The sequence below is a fragment of the Orcinus orca genome, chromosome 1 (genome assembly GCF_937001465.1).
Source record: "Orcinus orca chromosome 1, mOrcOrc1.1, whole genome shotgun sequence".
Lineage (NCBI taxonomy): Eukaryota > Metazoa > Chordata > Mammalia > Artiodactyla > Delphinidae > Orcinus > Orcinus orca.
Window position 1 is genome coordinate 120,719,532 of NC_064559.1, and position 7,073 is coordinate 120,726,604.

General features: G+C 34.2%; 1 pseudogene; it reads right to left on the reverse strand.

Moving 5' to 3' along the window:
* Positions 1–1,847: 1,847 nt before the first annotated feature.
* Positions 1,848–2,106, reverse strand: LOC117203190 (60S ribosomal protein L37a-like; annotated as a pseudogene).
* Positions 2,107–7,073: the final 4,967 nt, after the last annotated feature.

A 7,073-nucleotide genomic window follows, 5' to 3' on the forward strand; every position in this document is an offset into this window, starting at 1 on the left:
ATCCCTGGGAGGGGAAGAGACAGTCTCTATCTTCTGGAATATCAATGAACCTGAGAATTGAGTGCTAATATGTGGGCATAAAGAAAGATGAGAGAGTTATGGAGAATTGTTTCCCATCAGATACAAAATAGGTTTTATTACATTCTCTTGGTCAAAATTTCAGTAGCAAAAGCTTTTACCTGCCAATTTCTATTGTACTAGCTCTTTTTCCCCTGGCCAAGGACCCAATGTAGGGGTTATAATAATTATCAAATATGTCTCTTCCAATTATACATTTAGAGTTTATGTCTCAAGTGAACCCACAGTGAGTTTTAACTGAACCAAGTCTCCTTTAATTACCTGGTCCCTATGCATCCTCCATCTATATAAAAGGACTTGAAAACACTTTGTGTCTATGGGTATCAATGTCGAGTTGGATCCTATGTCTTTGAAATACTTGAAAATCCTTCTTTCTGAAGTGCATAATTAACTAAATATAAGGTCATAGTTATCATTGGAGCAGTAATGGGGAAAACATCACGTTGCACATTTGTTGTGTGTTACTCCTGGAAAGGTTCCACGTTAGATTTTGCTTCCTCAGAGCACTACTAATCTTCAGGTTTCCTAGGAAACTAATTTTGAATCAGGAACATAGTTGGAATGCCTTTAGCATCAAGATTGTTGGAAGTAGTCTTTAGCAGAAGGGAAATGTACAGGTTTCCTATTGCTGCTGTAACAAATTACTATAAACTTAGTGGTTTAAAACAACACAAGTTTATTCTTTTATAGTTCTTTTACAGTTCTCAAGATGAGAAGTCCTAAAATCGGTCAGAAGGGCTACATTCCTTCTGAAGGGTCTAGGGGAGAATTGATTTTCTTGCCTTTTCTAGCTCTAAAGGGAACCTGTATTCCTTGGTTCATGGCCTCTTTCTCTACCTTCATCTTCAAATCTTTACTCTTCTGTCACCACAATGCCATCTGTGTCTGACCCTCTTATTGCCTTCTTATAAAGACCCTTGTGATTAAATTGGCCTCACTCTTATAATCCAGAGCAATGTTCCCATGTCAAGATCCTTAACCTTATCATATCCACAAAGTTGTTTTTGCCATGGAAGGTAAGGTAATTAAGGTTTGGGGGATTAGGATGTGGACATCTTTGATGGGCCATTATTCAACATTTCACAGTCCACCCTCTGTGATATCTCAATGCATAACACATGAAACTGTTGGTAATTAATGATATTTTCTTTGACATCCCTAGTAAGTCATGATGAGGAACAAAGTGGATGGTTTCTGAAACAGCACAATTTCCTTACAGGTGAAATAATAATGAACCTCAAAATGCGGTTTAATGACACACAGTTCTTTAAACTGGTGATACTTATTACCGTTTTAGCACTGCAATGTTTATATTTAATCATTACAGTTTCTGAAAATGTTTCATAATGAGACATGATTTTCACATCACATTTGTTGTGAAACTTCTTTTATTTTTGAACTTATACAATAATATCTTAAATTTTAAAATTTTTTCATAAATAACAAGTAGCTAATTTGTACTTAAATTACTTTTTCTTATTACACTTGTGTCTCTTTTCTTGTGTGTGGTTCATAAAACCCTTGTTCTTTCTGTAAAATAGAGTAGATTATGAAACAGATATATTAGTTAAACATTAGAGTTAAACAGAATTAGTTAAGTAGAAGTGAATTTGGGGGTAGTTTGAATTTTTTTTTGTAAGTTTGCCTTTTCCTATAATCACCCAGTTCTTAGTGCTTTTTTATTTTAATTTTTGTGTTACAAATATTATTTTTTTGTTACATAAATTAACCCATTATTATAGGCTAGCAAAATTTAAATGGTGGCACTTCTACTGGTCCTTCAGTTCCTTCAGTCTTCTGATGGACGACTTTACTGTGACAGCAGAAGTGGTGTTATAGGCCCGGGCACCACCAGCTACCATTTCATGCAAGAATCACGACGCCAGATGCCCACAGCTGGTCTCTTCATCTTGATTTTGCCACAGGAGGAGCAAGTGTACTTGGCATGCTGGCTGATTTCTTCAGCATTTTCCTGAGGGGGTTACTATAATGGGTCCCATATTTACTGAAAATTCCGGACTTCTTTGTGCGTTAATCATGTCTCTCAACAAATATTAAATTTTTGAAAAGAAGGTGAAACAACACCCAAAGAAATGGAGAATCCATTTTAAAGGAGTTTCCAAAATATAAGTAGTACTCTTTGTAATCATTCTCAATTCTGCACCATTAAAGTAAAGATAATAGATTCTCCATGTGAGTGACCCAGAGAAGACCACATTATCCTTATGATACTGATGCAGTGATGTATGCAAAATATACTGCTAGGTGAGAGGCATACGGTTTAATGGATTGTCTGATATATTGATATTGTTAATACCTTCGATTTTGATCCTAAAGTGAAAGATAGATCCAGAAATTTAGTGAACTTTCATAATACGTTCATGTTTATAGTTTTAGTTTTTTTGACTCATAAACTAACTTATGCACACTAGAAATATTTGGGTTTTCTTTTTTTCTAACTTTTTGATTAAATTTGAGGTTAAAGAGTTGAAACTGGTAATATTTAAAAGCCATGTCAGGAAAAAAAAAGACTTAATTTCTACAGTGTGATTAGGAGAAAGTTTAGACTTCTAGGCACTGGGAAAATGCTGGAAACATAGACCTAAACTGAAATAAATGCATATACACTTGCCATATTCTTACTGTCAATGAAGAAACATAATTTTCCTTATTTTATATTAAATGGAGTGGTTCTATAAATAACTTTTAGAACACGTATCTTCAAAGTTTCTAGGCAAGAAACTTGAAAAAGCAAGAAATATAATGAAATTTAAACCCCAAATAATTAAAATACTCACATCTTTTAGACACAAATTTTGACTTTTAAAATTATTGCAGATAATTATATTACAGAATATATATCATTTTGTATCTGCTTAAAAATTCAGTCTAAACTTGTGTTTTAACATTTTAACTAATTAGATAATCGAGGGTCATAATAATCTTAAAATACAATAAGTCCCCTACATACAAATGAGTTCCATTCTGAGAGTTCATTTGTGAGTCCAACAAAGTTAGCCTATGTACCCAGCTAACACAACTGGCTATATAGTACTGTACTGTAATAGGTTTATAATACTTTTCACACAAATAATACATGAAAACAAACACAAAAAATAAAGAAAACATTCTTAATCTTACAGTACAGTACCTTGAAAAGTACCGTACAGTACCAGCTACATCCCACTGCTTTTACTCTTGCTTCTGGACATCCTGGGCTTGAAATAAAAATGCTATACTACCATACTCTATACAGTGCTGTATAGTAAAGTGCACAAAAGCACGACCACTTGTAGAGGATGTGCGCACGTGACAATGTACACCAGACATGTGAACTAACTTACGTGACTGGACATGCGAACGCACCTTCGCATCTTTGAAAGTTCGCAACTTGAAGGTTTGTATGTAGGGGAGTTAATGTAATATAACAAATAATTAGCATTCAATGCTCTATGGCCTCCATATCTTTTTCACCGGGACTGATGTCTATGGCTTTGTTGTGTTTTGGGGCCAGTTCAATTCCATAGCTATTTGATAAGTGTTAAAATATCATTTCTAACTTAGATATGTTAAGGTTATGAGAGAAAGTATGTGCTCTGCTTCATGGAATTGAGACCAAAGTTTTGCATAAAATAAACCAACTGGAGAGCAATACAAGATAAAATTGAAAACAAAATAATAACTGATATTTATTGAAATATTTATATTGTTCAAATATGAAATGCTTTATAAAAGCTATATCATAAAGTATTCAAAAATTACAGCGGGCTTTCAGTTCAAACAGTCCTCAGATTCACTTTTTGATGCGCCTCAGCCCAAGCTGTATTGCCTTGGATGGATCACTTATTTTCTCGCACTTAGAACACTGTATAGTACATGTTAATCAATACATGCCAAAAATTGTATGACTGTTAGTGCTATTGTCTCTTTTAGAATAGTTTTGTTAATGTTAGTATTATAATTAGTATTATTTTCTGTTTTGGTATGTTTAACTCATTCAACTCCTGAATAGGTTATATGTTTCTTGTAGGACAGATAAGACTTGAGTAAGCAGTTAGGTAGATGCACTCTATTGAAGAGTTAATCATTTTGTGAGCACATACTACATGCCAGGCATTATGTTAATTCCTGAGAAAATCCAAGTACAATGATGCATGATCATTTTATTATCAAGGAATTTATAATCTGGGATAGAATGACATAAATGAATCAAGAATTAAAATGCATAGAGTATATTCAGGTACTATAGGAGCACAGATAAAGTGTGTCACTATTCAGGTGGCTGGCCAGGGAACACTTAAAGAAGCAAGAGGGATAGATGAGTTTACACTCAGGAAGAGAAAACAATCATGTGATGAACAGATGAAACTGAGGAGTCCAAAATAACTGGAATTAAAGCAGAAGATTTGTTTCACAAAGAATTTCGTTTGATAGATGTAGTTTGTGCATGACCCGAAATGTGGAAAAGAGAGTATAGACACTGGAGTGTCAACGGGACTAAAAATTTTTATCTGAGCATTACACTACAAACATCTACAATTTAAAAAATTCTTATCAAATTAGCTCCCAAAGGGAAAGGAAAGCCTATTATGCAGTTCTGTAGTTTTGCTACACCCTCCGAGAGAAGACATCTGGAAGTCACATGCATCTAGGGAGCTTGACTTTTTCAGCAACACTGGCCTATGTTAAAGTACCGATAGGTATTTTCTTAACTCAAATAACAACCTTCTCCTGGCCATTGTTCTACAGTCTGAGTGCATTTTAGTGAATTAATCACTTAGCTAATAATGTCTTTGAAATGTAAAATGGAACATTTTTTTAAAATCTTTTTTTATGTCTTTATTGGAGTATAATTGCTTTACAATGTTGTGTTAGTTTCTGTTGTACAACAAAGTGAATCAGCTATATGTATACATATATCCACTCCCTCTTGAGCCTCCCTCTCACCCTCCCTATCCCATCCCTCTAGGTCATCGCAAAGCACCTAGCTGATCTCTCTGTGCTATGCAGCAGCTTCCCACTAGCCATCCATTTTACATTTGATAGTGTATATATGTCAGTGCTACTCTCTCACTTCGTCCCAGCTTCCCCTCCCCACCCCCTCACTGTGTCCTCAAGTCTATTCTGTACATCTGTGTCTTTATTCCTGCCCTGCCACTAGGTTCATCAGTACCGTTTTCTTAGATTCCATATATGTGCGTTAGCATACAGTATTTGTTTTTCTCTTTCTGACTAAGTTCACTCTGTATGACAGACTCTAGGTCCATCCACCTCATTACAAATAACTCAATTTTGTTCCTTTTTATGGCTGAGTAATATTCCATTGTATATATGTGCCAAATTTTCTTTATCCATTCATCTGTTGATGGACATTTAGGTTGCTTCCATGTCCTGGCTATTGTAAATAGTGCTGCAGTGAACATTGTGGTACATGTCTCTCTTTGAATTATGGTTTTCTCAGGGTATATGCCCAGTAGTGGGATTGCTCGGTCATCTGATAGTTCTATTTTTAGTTTTTTAAGGAACCTCCATACTGTTTTCCATAATGGCTGTATCAATTTACATTCCCGCCAACAGTGCAAGAGGGTTCCCTTTTCTCCACACCCTCATTTATTGTTTGTAGATTTTTTGATAATGGCCATTCTGACCAGTGTGAGGTGATACCTAATTGTGGTTTTGATTTACATTTCTCTAATGATTAGTGATGTTGAGCATCGTTTCATGTGTTTGTTGGCAATCTGTACATTTATGTTCAATATTTCAAAAATAAGAGTTGGTTGTTTTGCTTCATGAATATCAATACAATTTGAACCTTTCAGCCTTGTGTCCCTTGTGGAACAAAGTAGCATTCTTCTTCATTCCCTTTGCATCCTCATATGTCAAAAGGACCTTAAAAAATAAATATCTCACCATCATCAAACCTCTGTGAACATCGACAGAGACAAAAACTATAGGAGATATTATTAGGGCAAAAAAGTTTATGGGACAAATTGTTCTCAAAGAATTTAGAACACAAATATCAGTCACGATCACATACTTTTCAGCATCTATATTGCAAGAATATAACTGTATCATGAAGTCAGTTATATGACTTGAATAAATATAGCTTTGAAAGAGTAGGAAAATTTTTCAATTTTCTTAAAGCAGGTAGTATTCTATCTCACATATCTCAGTAATTTGATTACTGCAGACAAAGTAGGATCTTCAGTACTACATGAAGGATTCCTGCCTTTACTGATGTTTCTATGCATTTCAGTCTCTCTCCACACTAAGATACCAACAGAATTTTACATGCTTCTCACCTCATAAAGTGATCTTATTTATGGAGAAATTGTACCCTGCTAACAAAAGTCCCATTTTAGTGGCTCATAGAGAACAATAGGTTATTTCCTGATGGACAGGAAAAAGCATAGTGAGGAGAGCTATGACTATAAAATTAAGGGGAATGTGGCAAAAATTTTACTTGGTTAAGCAGATGTATCATCTTATAAAAGTTCCAAATTTAAGAAGTACAAAATACAGAATAGAAACTATATAAAATGCTTTATTTTGTGAAATTCAGTACATACTGGAAATTTTCTTATTATAACATTGCATTTTGCTTAATATTCTACAAGATACCAGTACCCAAAATTATTTCATATGAACAACTGCCACCAATGCATTTACTTTCTATTATTACTATGATTAATTTCGATTATGTTATTTCAGCTTGTAGTTGTCATAAAATACTTTAGTTGAATTCGAATGAAGAAATATATATTGCTTCATAGAGAAGTCATTCCAGTTACAAAACTATAAGGGGTCACAACATATTTTACACTAAAGAACACTAGACAGAAAATTAATGCTTTTTTTAATGTATATAAGTATGCTCTAAAAATACAAAAATGGCCTAATGCATCTACCATGCAATATCCTTTCTACTTTACTTTGTTTGTGGGACATATGCATTAGGTCTTCTAAATTTGTTTTCTGTGGGTTTTTCAAAAAAT